We start from the raw sequence: 17747 nt of genomic DNA, 5'->3' as shown, positions 1-17747 counted from the left end.
TGGGACGCTTTTGTGGTTGTTAGGTTCACTTTCAATACAGCTGGAGCTGGAAATCCAAAAGCAGTCTGGTTTTGAAAGCTGCATAATTGTAAATGCATAGTGTTTCTTCTTCAGCAGCACAAGAGATGTTCTGATAGCTTCTCAAAAGTTGCTTTTTTGGAATTAGCCTCAGTATATCTGAAGCATGGACACTTATCCCCAGAATAAGACTTGGTTGGTCCACAAGGTGCCACTGGACTCACCCTTTCTTCTATTGAATAAGGATTTAATTTGAGCAGCGTCTTACCCTGGAATATGTTTTGGATGCCGGAGCATTGTTAAGAATAGGGAGGTGTTGGGAGACTTCCACTTACCTCATCTCAATGCAGAACTGGCAGGCAGAGGAGTGCCAAATTACAGGGCTGGTAGCCGGCAGCAACTGGCAGGAGACAGGAGAGGACTTATATAGCTGCTTTATTTTTTGGCTTATTTTTAAAACATTTATTCCACTACTAAAGAAAATGCCTGCTTAGAAGAAGAGAGCTGTTTTTTTATACCCCGCTTTTCATTACTCAAAGGAGTCCCAAAGCAGCTTATAAACTCCTTTCTCTTCCTCTTCTCACAACAGACACCCTGCAAGGTAGGTGCAAATTCGAGCCTGGGCCAACTCTGCATATCTTCAGAGATCTGATGAGATCTAGCTAACCTGGTCTATCCAGGACAAGCAGTGACATGAATAGACATAGAAGGGCAGAAATCTGCTTAGGATAATACCAGAAGTCAATGAAATCAGCATATGCCCAAGGGACAAGCGCTCCTTCCCAAAATATAACTGCTCAAAAGTGATCCTTTTCCCACACATTTCTGAGGGTACGACTGCATTTTGATTATTTATTTATTTTAACCATTTGGCTTCTATTCTGCCCCTCACTGTTCCTCTTATTCCATTGATCTTCCACGATAGGGGTGGCCAAACTGTGGTCCTCCAGATGCCTGGTGACAAGAGCTCATGGTAATTACAGTCCATGGACGTCTGGAGAAGTCACCGTTTGGCCACTCCTGTTCCAAGGTAATGCACAGGATTTAAAATCATCAGCAGATATCTTTGATTGACTGGTGGTCAAAGCTCTTGAAAGCCAAGACTTTCTCTCCCAAGACCAGTCTATCGATTCAATAATTGATCTCTTAATAAGAGGTCTCTTAATTGAAGAGGTCTCTCAATTAACCTGAATCCATTCTCTCTTTTTATTTCTCAAGGCATCAAGCCCCTTTGTAGCATTTCTTTGAAAGCGGTGACCTCATAGGGGAGTCTATGCATTGACTCAGATCTTCCTTAAGCACTTTGATCCATCTGGACCTTGCTCCATAATGCAGTCTCTTCACATTATTTCACTGCATGCTTTGGAAAAGGTCTTTGCACTGATAAATACTTTGGATGGTTCAGAAAAAGGAAATGGAGGGCATCAAGGAAGGATGGGTACATCTCACTTGGCAGCATTTGTAAAGTCAGCCTCCAAATACACTCGACTGAACTTTCATGCTCAGGTACCTGTATTTCTTCACAAGTATGAAGATTCTTAACATATATTGCTACACCTCCCCCCTTCTTTACATGTCCGTCCCGTTTGAGTAGATTGTACCCCTCAGTTCTAGTATTCCAACTGTATTATCCCACCAAGTTTCCGTGATTCCTATTAGGTCATAATCCTCTTCCTCTATTAGGATTACTGCTTCCTCCTGCTTGTTTCCCGTACTCTGTGCATTAGTGTAGAGACACTGCTATCCATCCTTTGTGTACCCCATGTTTTTGGTTTTTTAATTTTCTTGTAAATTAGTAGTTCCCTGCTTATGTGCCGTTCCCTGTAGATTTGCAATCCTCCCATCTTCATTTCTTGCCATCACATCAGTTTCTGAATTTATGTCTTGCTCCCCCCTTGGATTTAGTTTAAAGCCCTCTTCAACCAGATCCACAAAGTCTTTCTTAATACATTCCATGCTGTGCTGGGCAGTATCATTTGTTCCTACATGGATGAGAAGAAAGGGGTAATAATCTGTGGGCTTGATGAGCCTGTCCAGCCGTTCTGTGTCATCCTTTATGCATGCGCCATGTAGGCAGCAGACCTCTTGAGACCAGCTCTACCCCCAAAATCTCCAGGTATTTCCCAATCCAGAGGGGGCTGAATGAGGCTGAGCAAATCCAATTCTAATCTGAACACAGAATTGCAATAATCATTCCTGCAGTTCCTGGCATTTTTATTTGTCTGAAATCACATAAATAAGCTATCGTTCCCTGAACTGCTTTTCTAGGTTTTATTAAAGCTTACATTGTTGTGGTTTTTAACTCAGAATCCCAATACGGAAGCCAGTTGAAATATCATTCAAAATGCTAGTCACGATTCTAATCTGAATAGAACAGAAATCAGAATAGAGCAGCCCTGACCAAGCCTAAGCAAAACCGGGCAGGCCCTGGTTGCTACTTGGATGGGAGACCATCAGGGTAGTCCAGGGTTGCTACACAGAGGCAGGCAATGGCCAAACACCTCTGCCCTGTCCTGGTAGCCTGATCTCATCATATCTCAGAAGCTAATCAAGGTCACCCATGGATAGTATTTGGATGGGAGACTTCCAAGGAAACCCAGGCAGGCAATGAATGACCCACCACCTCTGTTTGTCTGCAGCAGGGGTAGTCAAACTGCGGCCCTCCAGATGTCCATGGACTTCAATTCCCAGGAGCCCCCTGCCAGCGAATGCTGGCAGGGGGCTCCTGGGAATTGTAGGCCATGGACATCTGGAGGGCCGCAGTTTGACTACCCCTGGTCTGCAGCTTAACAGCACTTCCCACCAGCACCATGGAGCAGTATTGATTAAACTGGCAAAATAGAAGAGCATTTAGGTGCCTCTGCTCATGGAAATGTATTTGAAGCTGAGAGACAGTTGATCTGGAGACCAGCGCCATTTTTTTTCTCTCTCTCCAAGCAATGTTGGTGAGATGAATGTTGGAATTCTTGCTTTGCAGACTCTGGGGCTGAAGTGATGCATGATGGGAGTGTTCCATTTGACAGTGAACTTTGGACAGTTGGACAGAGTGAGAGACTCTGAGACACACAGAGTTCCGGTTCATCTGTCAGAAAATAAAGAAATCACTATGTCTATATTGCAGGGGTAGTCAAAGTGCGGCCCTCCAGATGTCCATGGACCACAATTCCCAGAAGCCCCTGCCAGCATTTGCTGGCAGGGGCTTCTGGGAATTGTGGTCCATGGACATCTGGAGGGCCGCACTTTGACTACCCCTGCTATATTGTGAATATCAAATGAAACAATGTAATAACGAGATAGTTAACAAGGGAACAAGGGAAAAAGATTTTTACCTCAGGTTACTGTTAAAGATTGTGTTTGACCGTTCTCTAGTATGTAAGGAAACATATTCAGTTTTACTACAGAAGATGATATAATTTATTTGGAATAAGAAGAAAAAAACTAAGAAACTGCTGTTATCACCTGATAGCTTTTATAGACAGTTTTCTCATTCCATTGAACAAATTGTGACTGGGAGATTAGTGTAAGTTGACCGGCTTCCACAAAAAGGTTTCTTCATATTTGTTTCCCCCCCCCAGCTAAAATATTGATAGAAATCAAAATCCCAGTATTACCTGCAATATTTTTACCATTAAACCCCAATAGGTATGGCAGTGGTCCCCAACCTTTTTATCACCCGGGACCGGTCAACGCTTGACAATTTTACTGAGGCCTGGCAATGGGGTGGGGGGAGTAGTCTTTTGCCAAGGGATGTCACCGCTGCTGCCTGAGCCCCTGCTCTGCTTATTTCCCCGCTGGTGCCCCTGACTTCTTGCCGCCTGCTGGGGGGCACTGCCAGCAGCAGCTCTGCAGTGCCACGCCAAGGGGGAGCCCCAGCCACGGTGAGTTCTGGAGAGCACCAAAGGTGAGCCGGTGGCAGAGTGGCAGGGCAGCTCCCGAGGCAATAGCTGGGGAGGAGGACGAGGAGAAGCTGTGGCCTGGTACCGACTGATCCACGGACTGGTATCGGTCTGGGGGTTGGGGACCACTGGGTTATGGGGCCCAGGCCAGCACAGGTAATGAGAAGGCAGAGAAAATAATGGAAAAATTAAAATTAAAAAAACTATTGAATTAGAAAGTAAGCAATAATGTTCCTAATGGAAGAAAGGGGAAAGGGATTAATGCAGTGAAATCCCATACTAACTGCAAGTATTGAAAATCCCAAGGCTGACCAAGGTGAAGAAATTAAAAAATAGGAAATATAAGATGATGATGATGATGATGATGTTATCCATTCAGTCGTGTCAGATTCTATAGGAAAGATGTTGTGACAGTTTACTAATTTAACAGAATTAACTGTTGCTTGGTAGTCTGAGTCTACTGTCATGATGGTAGTCTGAGGAAGAGTGCTTGCACTTGAAAGCTCACACCTTGAATAAATTTTTGTTGGTCTTAAAGGTGCTCCAGGACTCTGATTTGGTTGAACTAATTTATGTACATGAGTGTACATCTGCAAAAGAAATGCTACTGAGGTTAGAATGTACATTTGCCCAGAGTAGCTATAAAACACAAAATAGGTGGATAAGGCAACTAGTCAAGATTAGATTAGAAGAAAAAGAATGTGAAAATGCATAAAAAAACTTTGATAAACTGAAATAAACAGGATTAGAAGGGTCTGGAAGCAGACATTAAAAGTTTAAGCTACCCAAGGGACTGCCGAATGTACTTTAAAGCTGAGTATGTCAGCTTTAGATAAGAAAGGTTTTGCTGTGCACTTTGAGAAAGGCAGATGCACAATAGCTAAAGGCAATATACTTTATGCAGAAGCATTTGAAAATAATGGCTTATATGAACTGAGTCTTTCAGGTCAATATGCAAACAGCCCAGATGTGTAAAGAAGAGAACAGTCTGGAAATCTGGCATAGATTATTTGGACACAGATACAAAGGCGATTCTTGAACTACAGAATCAGAAACTTGCTACTGGAATCAAGGTAAATATATCTGTCAAAGGTGACACAGAAAAGTGAATAGACTGTGTTACAGTGAAGGGTATCAGACCCTCTTTTCCACTAAGAATAGAGAAGAGAAACACAAAAGTACTGGACACTGGACACAGTGACATTTGCGGACCTTTTTGTGTGCCCTCAATAGAAGGAAATAGATATGCTCTAATATTTTTGATGATTTTTCAAGGTACTGTGTGACCTATATGATAAAAGAAAAGAGCCAAAACCCTTGAAATGCTAAAGAAGTACATCACCATGGTGACAAATAAATTTCAAGTATTTCCAAAGGCATTTCAGAGGGACGAGGGAGGTGAATGTCTTTAACCGCTCCTGCGGTATTAAATTAAAGGGTAAGGCCACCTGGGGAGGAGTTAGGGCGGGCCCTGTCCAGGATAAAAACTCAGAGGGCCCAATCAGGAGCCGCAAAGCGGCCCTCCGAGCGTGCATCCAGGGCCAAGCAGCCAATGGGGAGGCGCGCAAAGTGCCTTCCTATTGGCCCCTCACCAGTACAGACCAAAATTCCATTCACCCAGCCCAGTCTGGCTGCCAGTCTGCTCCTGACCACCAAAGGGAGAGGAGGTCAGTAGGGCTGCCAAGGGGGATGAGAACAGAGGCTGTGCCGGCCCTTTTTCCCCCAAGGCTGTCCTAACTGCCATGTCCAACTGTCACTTTGCCTCAGAACCCTGACAGAGCTGGCAGGAGGCTGGAGAGTGCTCCCCCTCCCTCCCTTCAGGCCTTTTGCAAAGGTGCCTCTGACAGCCCCTGACTGAGGGGAGGGAGGCATTTCCAAGAGCAACGCAGGGGAGCCTGAGTGCCTTCCTTTTGAGGGGGGGGGGACTTTCCCCTTCTGCCAAACACTTGCCTGACAGGGAGGCCACAGAAAAGCCCCTTCTCACTTAAAATACTGCTCTGGCCGGGGGTTAGACACAGCCAAGCCATGTGTCTTTCTTCTTTGCAACTCTCTGCAGATTTGAGGCCACTGCACAGCGTTATTCTGCAGAGGAAGCTGGCTCTTTTGTCTCCTGTTTCATCTGCACAACAACCCTGTGCAGTAGGCCTCAAGTCTTTCAGTTCAACAACAACCTGTGTGGGAAGCCTTAAATGTTTCTTCTCTACCACAACCCTGTCCAAAGTAGCCCTTTCTGCCTGGGGAACTGATGTTTATACTCTGCAGGTGAGCTGTAATTCCAGGAGCTCTCCAGCCCACACCTGTAGGTTGGCTACCGCTGGGTTGGAAATATTCCTGGAGGTTTGGAGGTAGGACTTCAAAATCATACAATGCCTCAGAGTCCAGCCTTCAAATGAGCCATTTTTGCCTGCAGTTGTGAGGGAGTGGTGCAGGAGTGTCCCTCCTGGGCTATGGGTTATGGCCAGCCCTTACCAGCAACTGTTTGTATTCTGGGGCGCAGACAGGCAGACCAGCATCAGTCCTGTGAGTCTGGAAAGTGCAGGAAGATCTAAATAAATATTTACAGCCTGAAACTGTAAATAGAGAACAAGTAAATGTCTGGAGACACATAGTAACTTAAATGACTTATTGGCCTGGCTAATAACATTGGCCTGGCAAATTAAAAAAAACAGTATAAAAAACCTTACTAAGGTCAAGACTGCTGTGAGAGTCTTCCTCTTAGGGTTGCCAGCTTCCCTGTGAGGCTCGCTACCCCACCTCCCTCATGTGGAATCTGCTATGGGGAGAGAAAGGGAAGACGATTGGAAAATGCTTTGAGACACCTGAGGCCTGCTGGGTCACTGCGACCCATTCCCAGTTCTCTCAGATCTCTCACAACCCACAACTGTGGGTTGACTATTGTGGAGAGACAAATGGAAAAGGTGTTTGTAAACCGCTTTGAGACTCCTTTGGGTAGTAAGCAATAGGGTACAAAAATCCTTTCTTCTAAGGAGCATCCATGAAAGAAGCATATGGGCACATAACATTTTACCAACAGTGAAAACATGGGAGACAGAGGAACAGGGTGGACACCTGTGTACTGTGACTACCGCATGTGTATTAGGGCAGAGGGGCATTTCGGTGAATGTGGCCTAATTCACACAAGAAGGGAAATGACGCAGAACTGGGAGGAATTAGTTGCCATGTAATCTTCCCCTAAGAAGAGTCTCCAGTCTGATTTTCCCTTCACATATCTGAGGACATGGCTCTGGAAAGCTGTAACCACTATGCCACAATTCCCAAAGGTCAGTCTTCTCCCACATTCAACGAACACCCCACACCACAGGTTCTTGACACCCATATCTCCACACCGATGCCCTCATTTGCCACCACGCCACCACAACACACACATTCAACAGACTGGACAACTCCTCCCCTTCCTCTTCCCACTGCCAAGCTCTAGTGCCCGTTGTATTCTTGGAGACAACGGGCTTTGCCCCTAGTATTTCACATAAAACACAAGCATTTCTTGAAGAAAAAGGGATCCTGCACAGGAAAAGTGTTGCACACACACCTAAGCAGACTAAGGTTGCTGAGAGAAAACTAAGATCTCTCCTTGAGATGACAAAATGCATGTTGGCAGATTCTAAACTGCCAAAAATACTTTGGGACGAAGCAATGGCCACAGCAACATATCTCCAGAACAGACTAGCTAAGAAAATCATCACTAAAACACCATACGAAATGTGACATGAAAGGGTACCAAATGTACAGCACATTAGAGTGTTCAGAAGTAGACCATTTGCATACATTCCAAAAGAATGAAGACAAAAACTAGATCCCAGAACCAAGTCATCCATACTCGTTGGGTATGTGCCTGGATGATAGGGACATAGAGTGTTAAACCCTAGAACAGAGCAAGTCACAGTTAGACATGTGATCTACTTTGATACCTTTACCTTTAAAAGAGCCTCTTGTGGCGCAGAGTGATAAGGCAGCCGTCTGAAAGCTTTGCCCATAAGGCTGGGAGTTCAATCCCAGCAGCCGGCTCAAGGTTGACTCAGCCTTCCATCCTTCCGAGGTCGGTAAAATGAGTACCCAGCTTGCTGCTGGGGGGTAAACGGTCATGACTGGGGAAGGCACTGGCAAACCACCCCGTGTTGAGTCTGCCAAGAAAACGCTAGAGGGCGTCACCCCAAGGGTCAGACATGACTCAGTGCTTGCACAGGGGATACCTTTACTACTTTGATGAAACGAAGGAACCCGATCAAAAAGATGTCAAAAGAATCTAATGAACAAGAATATCTCATTCAATCAACATCAGAAGGACTGCTACAGACACCACAATCTTCAGAAAAGAGACATGTTGCAGGTTGCAGAAGCAGAGCAGAAAAAGAAGGGGACATTGAAGAGGATATGTGGGATGAAGCACTGGAGGATGTGCAGAGAATAGCACAAATTCCTGAACTCAGGCATTTATCACGCACAGACAAAGGTGTACCAGTTCCACAATTATCCTACATGGCAAAATCAGCATTGCCGCAGGAACCAATGAACTGGAAAGAAGTTGAACAAATGCCAGTTGCAGAGGCCTTCAAATGGAAAAAGCCAGCGCAAGAAGAAATTGAGGCATTTTACAAAACTCAGACTTGGATCTTGGTTAAACTTCCACCTAACAAGAAAGCAATTGGATATAAATGGGTATTTAAAGCAAAACAAGATTAGTAGACAAAAGATTTCTTCAAAATTATGGAGAGGATTTTGATGAAATATTTGCTCCAGTTGTAAAATACAGTACAATTAGGATGCTCTTAAGTATTGCATCATTCAAGAAACTGCAAGTCAAACATCTCGATGTCAAAACTGCATTTCTTCATGGAGAAATTACAGAAGAATTATACATGGTGCAACCACAAGGCTTTATTGGTCCAAAACTAGCACACATAAGTAAACTGAGGAATGTCCTATATGGACTTTAAAAAGCTGCAAGAACATGGAATGAGAACAGGATGCTGCTCAAGTTAGAATTTAAACAAGGTGAGGCAGACCAATGCCTATATTCCAGAAACAAAGATGGACATTTTGTTTATCTATTGGCATATGTAGATGACTTGATAGTGGCTACAGAAAACGAAAAAAGATTATAAAGGATCTAAATAAAGAAGTGGAAATAAAAGAACTGGGAAATGCAACCTATTACTTAGGAATTCAGATTGAATAGGAAGAAGATGGAGCATATCTTCTTAACCAGAAACAAAAAATACTTCAAAACTGAAGCAGTTTACAAGATGCTCTCACACTGTGGCTACACCAATGTTAACAGACTTTTATAAAAACAAAGATGAGGGTAAACATTTACCTAACAATAATCAGTACAGAGCAGCAATAGGGAAATTGTTATATCTGACAACAAATACTAGACCAGATATAGCTACTGTTTTTGGAATACTAAGCAGAATAGGAAGTGCACCAACACAGTGTGACTGAACTGCAGTAAAGAGAGTAGTAAGATAAAGGGACTGTAGATTTAAAGTTAAAATGACCTACTAACTATGATTTGTTATGCTGACGCAAATCGGCAGGTGATACCAAAGACTACAAGTCAACTAGCAGATATTTATTTTTGTATGGAGATGGTTCCATCTCATGAGCCAGCAGAAGTAACAGTTTTATCATCGACAGAGCCTGAATATATTGCTGCAGCAGAAGCATGCAGGGAACTGCAGTGGTTTAAGAAACTACAACACAAAAAAACAGGTGGTTCTGAATAAATATCCTTATAGAAAAAGAGAGAACCTGTCCCAGGCTATCAAAATCAGTTAACAATATATTTATACAATCTCTATTTTAATGATAAATGAAACAACCAGTACGGACTCTAGATTTTGTTCCGTTTTCAAAGTAGACCTTCCATCGGTGGTTGTTTCCTCCTATGATTTTGAAACTTATCCTAGAAGTTTTCAGTATTTCAACCAACTCAAAGATGTATTCAAAATTATATGCATACTAGGGGCACAGCCCGTTGTATCCAAGAATACAACAGGCGCTAGAGCTTGGCAGTAGGAAGAGGAAGGGGAAGAGTTGTCCTGTCTGTAAGGGCATGGGGTTGAATGTGTGTGTTGTGTGGGATTTTGTGGTGGCATGGTGACAAATGAGGGCATGGGTGTGGAGATATGGGTGTCAAGAACCTGTGGAATGTTCATTGAGTGTGGAAGAAGACTGACTTTTGGGAATTATGGCTTAGTGGTTACAGATGAGCTTTCCAGAGCCATGTCTTCAGATATGTGAAGGGAAAATCAGACTGGAGACTCTTCTTAGGGGAAGATTACATGGCAACCAATGCCCCCCAGTTCTGCGTCATTTCCCTTCTTGTGTGAATTAGGCCACAGACACCGAAATGACCCCCTGCCATAATACACATGGGGGTAGTCACAGTACACAGGTGTCCACCCTGTTCCTTCTGTTCCATTTTTTCACTGTTGATAAAATGTTATGCGCCCACATGCTTCTTTCATGGTTGCTCCTTAGAAGAATGGATTTTTGTACCCTATTGCTTACTACCCAAAGGAGTCTCAAAACGGTTCACAAACACCTTTTCCATTCGTCTCTCCACAATAGTCAACCTGTGAGGTATGTGGGGTTGTGAGAGGTCTGAGAGAACTGGGAATGGGCCGCAGTGACCCAGCAGGCCTCAGGTGTCTCAAAGCATTTTCCAAGCATCTTCCCTTCCTCTCCCTATTTACAGTTTCAGGCTGTAAGTATTTATTTAGATCTTCCTGCACTTTTCAGACTCACAAGACTGATGCTGGTCTGCCTGTCTGCGCCCCAGAATACAAACAGTTGCTGGTAAGGGCTGGCCATAGCCCATAGCCCAGGAGGGAAACCCCTGCACCACTCCCTCCCAACTGCAGGCAAAAATGGCTCCTTTGAAGGCTGGACTCTGAGGCATTGTACGATTTTGAAGTCCCACCTCCAAACTTCCAGGAATATTTCCAACCCAGGAGTAGCTAACCTCCAGGTGGAGGCTGGGATGCTCCTGGAATTACAGCTCACCTGCAGAGTATAAAGATCAGCTCCCCAGGCAGAAAGGGCTACTTTGGAGAGGGTTGTGGTAGAGAAGAAACATTTAAGGCCTCCCACACAGGTTGTTGTTGTTGAATTGAGAGACTTGAGGCCTACTGCACAGGGTTGTTGTGCAAATGAAACAGGAGAAAAAAAAAACAGTTTCATCTGCAGAATAACGCTGTGCAGGGGCCTCAAATCCGCAGAGAGTTGCAAAGAAGAAAGACACATGGCTTGGCTGTGTCTAATCCCCGGCCAGAGCAGTATTTTAAGTGAGAAGGGGCTTTTCTGTGGCCTTCCTGTCAGCCAACTGAAGGGGAAAGCCCCCCCCCTCAAAAGGAAGGCCCTCAGGCTCCCCTGCGTTGCTGTTGGAAAGGCCTCCCTCCCCTCAGTCAGGGGCTATCAGAGGCTCCTTCGCAGCAGGCCTGAAGGGAGGGGGGAGGGGGAGCACTCTGCAGCCTCCTGCCAGCTCTGTCTGGGTTCTGAGGCCATTTGCAGTTGGACATGGCAGTTAGGACAGCCTTGGGGTGAAAAGGGCCGGCACAGCCTGTCCAAGCCTCTGTTCTCATCCCCCTCAGCAGCCCTGCTGACCTCCTCTCCCTTTGGTGGTCAGGAGCAGACTGGTAGCCATTTCTCCAGATTGCCCCTGGCTGGATGGAATTTTGGTCTGCCCTGGTGAGGGGCCAATCGGAAGGCGCTTTGCGCCTTCCGATTGGCCCCTCCGCTTGTCAGTCCAGGGCCATGGGACCAATTGTTGCGCCCCCCCCCCATCACGGACTGAGCCCACCCAAACACCCCTTACTGTTTTATTAAGGGGGAAAAGATAATACCGGCCTTCAGCTCGCAGGTATGGGAGAGCTTTGTCCAGATACCACTCCCCAGTTAAGAAACTGCAAAAAAGACTTTGGAGTACGTGACCCATAATCATTGAGGATAACCAAAGCTGCATCAGACTCTCCCGAACAGAAAAGGTACAAGAATGCACAAAGTATTTAGGAGTGTGATATCACTTTGTGCATGATCTCGCAGAACAAGGCGTCGTATAGATGATGTCCAACTAACGAAATGATGGCTGATATCCTGAACAAGCCTTTACCAAAGGACAGCTTCAAGAAGTTGCGAGCGAAGCTTGGATGTTCCTGCATGCAAATCTGAGAGGGGGTGTTGGAATTCTTGCTTTGCATCCTTGCAGGCAGACTCTGGGGCTGAAGTGATGCATGATGGGAGTGTTCCATTTGACAGTTAACTTTGGACAGTTGGACAGAGTGAGAGACTCTGGGACACAGAGTTCAGGTTCATCTGTCAGAAAATAAAGAAATTACTATGTCTATAATGTGAATATCAAATGAAAATGTAATAACGAGATAGTTAACAAGGGAACAAGGGCAAAAGAAAGTGTTATCTAAAGACCAGAATTTTACCTCCGAGAAAAGGTTACTGTTAAAGCTTGTGTTTGATTGTTCTCTAGTATATAAACGAATTCTATTTTACTACAGAAGATGATGTACCTTATTTGAAATAAGAAGACAATAACTAAGAAACTGCTGTCATCACCTGACAGCTTTTATATACAGTTTTCTCGCTTTGCTGAACAAACTGACTGGGAGATTAGTGTAAGTTGACCAGCTTCCACAAAAAGGTTTCATCATATTTTATTTTTTCAAGCTAAGATATAGATAGAAATCAAAATCTCATTATTACCCTCAATCTTTTTACCATCAAATCCCAATAATGAGAACCCCTTCACTCAGACATTTCATTCTTTGGGCACATTTCTTCTATTTCTGTCACTTGCCATTGTTAGATGTTCTGTTGCTTCCATATGGTGCTTCTGACAAACGCCCTCTGCGTCCAGTTTTATTTCACGCGCATGAAGGAATTCAAACAAACAAAAAAATGGCACTTCCAAATCTGGAGAATTGTATGTGCATGTGTAGAAAAATGTACACAATATATATATATTAGCCTCACGTGGTTCTTTTGTTTGTCACAGAGATAATCCTTTATTATTTGACTATGGGGGCAGGTGGGCACAGCAAAAGGTGGGCACAGCAAAAGAAACGATGAACTGCATGGCCGACTATATCTTAGGAGTGCAATGAAGAAAGGGTGAAAATAAAGTCTCTTTATTGTGTTTCCTTTAAACAAGGATGAGAGTCTATGCCGAAAGCCAAGCTGAGCGTGGTTCCCTTGTAGGTTTAACCACTGAAATCTTTATCCAATATGTCCTGTGTTGCCCTCTATACAATGATGCTCGGATCAAGCTGAACACAGTATTGTCCACTGTTTCTGGCTCAGATGATGATAAAATAATATTGCTTGTAGCAGACCTTTTTCGTCCTGTCACTTTCATGGCTGCTAATTTCATTTCCTTGTCCATTATTATTAAAAAAAATTCGCTTCAGGAATGACTGAGGTATCCTGATTTTAGTTAATTTAATGTATAATTCTTTTATTCCACTTCATTTATTTAGTTCTGCACTTGCCATTTTCTTATTGTGATCACTTGTTTATACTGTGACATATATATGTATAATTTTTTTCATTTTACTGTTTTAACGCTTTGTTTGTTTGCATGATTGTTGTGGCTTTGGCTTCAACAATAAATTCAAATTTATATACTAATAGAATTCATTTAGATTACTGTTTGAATTTTCTTTAAAAACTTTCATCCAGGCCCACAGAAATATAATAGCAAATTTAACACATTATATTGATTTTTTTCAGTTGATTTACACAGTTTACACTTGAGAAAGCTCTGGTGAAATGGGTTTTATGTTTAGCTGCCTGTTGCTTTTCTTATTAGGTTTCAGGGCACTAGCTGACAGGCACAATACACTGGCTCCTGGAACGCTCTGCTGATGTCTGTGTCCCTTCGGCTCTCTCTCATATTTTTCTTAACCTTTCTTCTCATATATTCATTAATGTAATAGTGTTTCATTTATTGAGGATTTCAGGACACATGTGGTTTCCTGCTCCTTCGTTTTAAACAGAAATTGCTTTTGATTCTGCATAGTTTTATGTGTACTTGGATTTTGTTACTGAATTGCCTTCTTTCTGTATATATTTGATATAAACATTGATTTCCTGAATATTGTTATTAGTTCATACATAGTGCCTCTGCCTCCTCTTCTGTTCTGTATACTGTGTACCCCCTCTTTCTATTCCTTGTTTTGCCAGCTGGCATCCCTTCTAGGGTCATTTGAAGCCTGAAGAATATTTCAGGGGTTACTGCACAGTCAAAAGGTTGAAGAAGGCTGCTCCAGAGTACCAGGCAGAGCTCTTTCATGTTTTTCGCCTGCTTCCTTTTCCTTGGAACTGGAGATGCCAGTCATCTCTCCTAAATCACCACCTTTCATGAAAATAATCTTCTGTAATCTTAAAACTAATTGATGATCTAGTAGCCATGGAGCATTAATTCCTTCATCTCTAATATCTTGCCAGGCCTTTAGTTTCCCCTGAACATTTACTATGTTCCTGTATATTAAAAATCATTTTTATTTCTTGTATTCTTATAATGATAAGCTTCTGTTGGGGATGTGAGCAGGGAATCTGAAGGGCTTCCTATGTTCCAAGGAGTGAACCATATTCTCTTATTATGTGACCAGTGCTGTGGTCTTAGAGCTCTCTGGTGGTGGGCAGTGGGCATGATTTGACATTGTCAGGTTTCTCAATTCTAGAATCACAAATCATATCTTACCTTAAGGAGATTACAGTAGTTATAACCAGAGCACATACCAGAGCTGCATATGGCTGAAAAAACTGAGACAGCATTGAAGTCTTCCAGATGCAAATAATTCCATTGGGTGAAGTAATGTAAATCCTACTATTAGGTGTTGTTTAAGCAGAGAATGGTATAACCCTATCTCTTCAGATCTTGAAAGCTAAGCAGGCTAAGTACCTGGAACTGAGACCACCAAGGAAGACTCTGCAGAGGAAGGCAATGGCACACCCCCTCTGCTTCTCACTTTCCTGGAAGCTCCTTGCTAGGGTCACCATTAAATCAGTATCTGAATGAGAGGCCACCAAGGAAGGCTCTGCAGAGGAAAGCAATGGCCAAAGACCTCTTTTTCTCATTTGCCTTGAAAGCCCCTTGCCGGGATGACCATTAGGTTGGTACTTGAATCAGAGAACCAAAGTAGGTTCTTCAAATGAAGGCAATGCCAAACCAGTCATGCATCTCACTTGCTTTGAAAGCCCCTTGCTGTGATCACCATTACATTGATACTTGGATGGGAGACCACCAAGGAAGGATCCAAAGAGGAAAGCAATGGCAAACCTGGTTACTCCTTGCTGGGGGGTCAGCATGAGTCAGCTGTGATTTGAAGGCACTTTACACACACACACACACACACACACATTTGGTGTTGCATGTAAGAGTCTAGACAAGCTTGGGTTGGTGTAGTGAAGTTGCAATGTTGGGTTGAATCCCTACACTGGCATGGATGACATTTGGCCTGCCAAAATCTCTCAGCCTAACCTCCCTCGCAGGGTTGTTATGAAGATAAAAAAGAGAAAGGGTGAACTGCACTAGCTGATTGGGATCCTCGTTGGCAGCAAAGGATCCCTATGATGGTCATGCCATTGCCTGCAATATGGCCCAAACTGGAAGTGACATCACCCCATTGCTAGCAATGCAAGTGTGGTATTTTGCCAAAATCTCTCTAGTTGTCATTTTTACTGCAGAGCTTTGCCCAAATACCAGAGTGTCCCCACATCCCCACATGATGACATCATTTCTGGTGCATATTGGAAGTGACATTGCAACATTGCTGACAACCAACTGATCGGAATCCAGGGCAAGGCTTCCCTGCCTTCAAGAAGGCCCTGTGGCCATGGTGTTCCAGACATCTTGGCTGGGTTTTATTTTTTTTTATAACTAGAAATTAAGCCGCCTGTAAAAAAAATACAGTGGGTGCTAGCGGGCAGTGGGTGGGTGTGGGAGGGCCCCCCTAGGAGGGAATAAGGGAGGGAAGGGAGGCAGGCAGGCAGGTGTAGAGAACCCCCTTTCCCAGGGGCTCCAGCCCTTTCCAGGCGCCCAGGCAGCATGGTTGGCAGCTCGAAGAGGCAGCGGCCGTGCTGCCCGGGCGCCTGGGAAGGGCTCCCCCCCCAAGTCTCCCCCTCCCCAGGCTCTCCTTGCCCCCTCCCAGCCCAGCGTGCCTGCTTCGCAGCTGGGAAAAGAGCTGGGCCGGCACGTCTGCGACACGCCAGGCCAGCTCTCTTCCCAGCTGCGAAGCAGTCTCCCTCCGTCCCTCCCCAGGCTCTACCCGCCCCCTCCCAGCCCAGCATGCCTGCTTCGCAGCCAGGAAAAGAGCTGGGCCGGCGCATCTTGCCGGCCCAGCAAGGTGGTGGACCAAGAGCTCATGATCGGCCACATCAAATGTGGCTGATGGATCTAAAAGCATGAAAATGGCTGACCCATCTTGATGTAATTGGAACCGAAAATCATCCATTAGAGTGACCAGCACCGTCTCTACCCCATGGCCAGGATGGAAGCCAGACTGGTATGGATTTAGGGCTGAAGTTTCCTCCAAAAATGCCAGGAGCTGGTCGTCAGTGGCCCTCTCAATTACCTTACCCGGGAACGCAAGATGTAATACTGGGTAGTAGCTGGCGAGGTCCTGTAGATCTAACGATGGTCTTTTCATGAAGGGGGTGCACTACTGCTTCAATCTCTGAGGGAACTCTCCCAAAGAAAAGGAGATGTTGACAATCTCCCTCAGAGGGTCACCTATCCGCTGGTCGCCCAATCTTAGCAGCCAAGATGGACAGGGATCAAGGGAGCATGTTATCAACCTCACTGACACCAACAATTTGTCCACTTCAGATGAAGAGGGCCACCTGAATCCATCAAATCTAATCCCCCACGATGGCCATGGAGATTCCAGCTTGCTATCTGTATCAACCATAACTGTAAGTTCGCAGTGGAGTGACAAGACCTTGTCCGCAAAAAAGCCCACTAAAGCCTCACAGCCTAGTTCCAATTTGCTACTATTTTGGCACCCTTCCTCAAGGACTGTAAGAGCCTGAACTACACTAAACGATTGGGCTTGGCAAGAGCCTGCAGCAAAGTAATCATGTATTTTATTTACACCTCAAAAAGCCTGGGAGAAAATGGATTTTGTCTCTTAGACAGGGCTTTGCCACCAGTCCAATCTGAACTGAGGATCTGGTCTTCAACCCCCAAATTTACAATGGAATGTTGTATCTCCAGATTTTTTGTTATTTTGTGGCATAGATCTTTGTCTCGTGACAGTTGGTATAACCCTGAGAACATTTACTTCATTTTTTAAAATGCAAACATCGGTACTTCAGGACTGTGTCAGAATCCCCCTGGAATCCCCCTCAAAGAGCCTCTGAGCCAGGACCATGAAGAGGGACTCGCAAATTCCAAGTGAGGTTTGACAACTCTTTTGACACATTGGCCCACCTTTTGATACAGTTGCATGGGTTCATGCTGGATTGTGGCCATTGGTTTGCAGATGGGGCTGAATGGGGGATTTCCTGCAAGGAGAAACCGCAGAATGTTATGTGGGTCTATTTGACCTCAGCACACATGCGTTCCTGCAGGCATTCTGCAACTGTTTCGAAGACCGCTTGGGGAGGGGGGCGATGTGGCCCAAAGGGAGATCCACAGCCTGCGCCAGGGTACCAAAATGGTCTCCCAGTATGCAGGGGAGTTTAGGAACCTCACGGCCCCTGTGGTTGAGTGGAACGAGGTGAACCGAGTGCATGCTTTTTGAGATGGTCTCCAGAGAGATCTTTTGCAGCAATGCTTCGGCAAAGCACTCCCCG

The sequence above is a fragment of the Paroedura picta genome, chromosome 1 (assembly GCF_049243985.1).
Source record: "Paroedura picta isolate Pp20150507F chromosome 1, Ppicta_v3.0, whole genome shotgun sequence".
Classification (NCBI taxonomy): domain Eukaryota; kingdom Metazoa; phylum Chordata; class Lepidosauria; order Squamata; family Gekkonidae; genus Paroedura; species Paroedura picta.
This window is presented reverse-complemented; position numbering follows the sequence as displayed.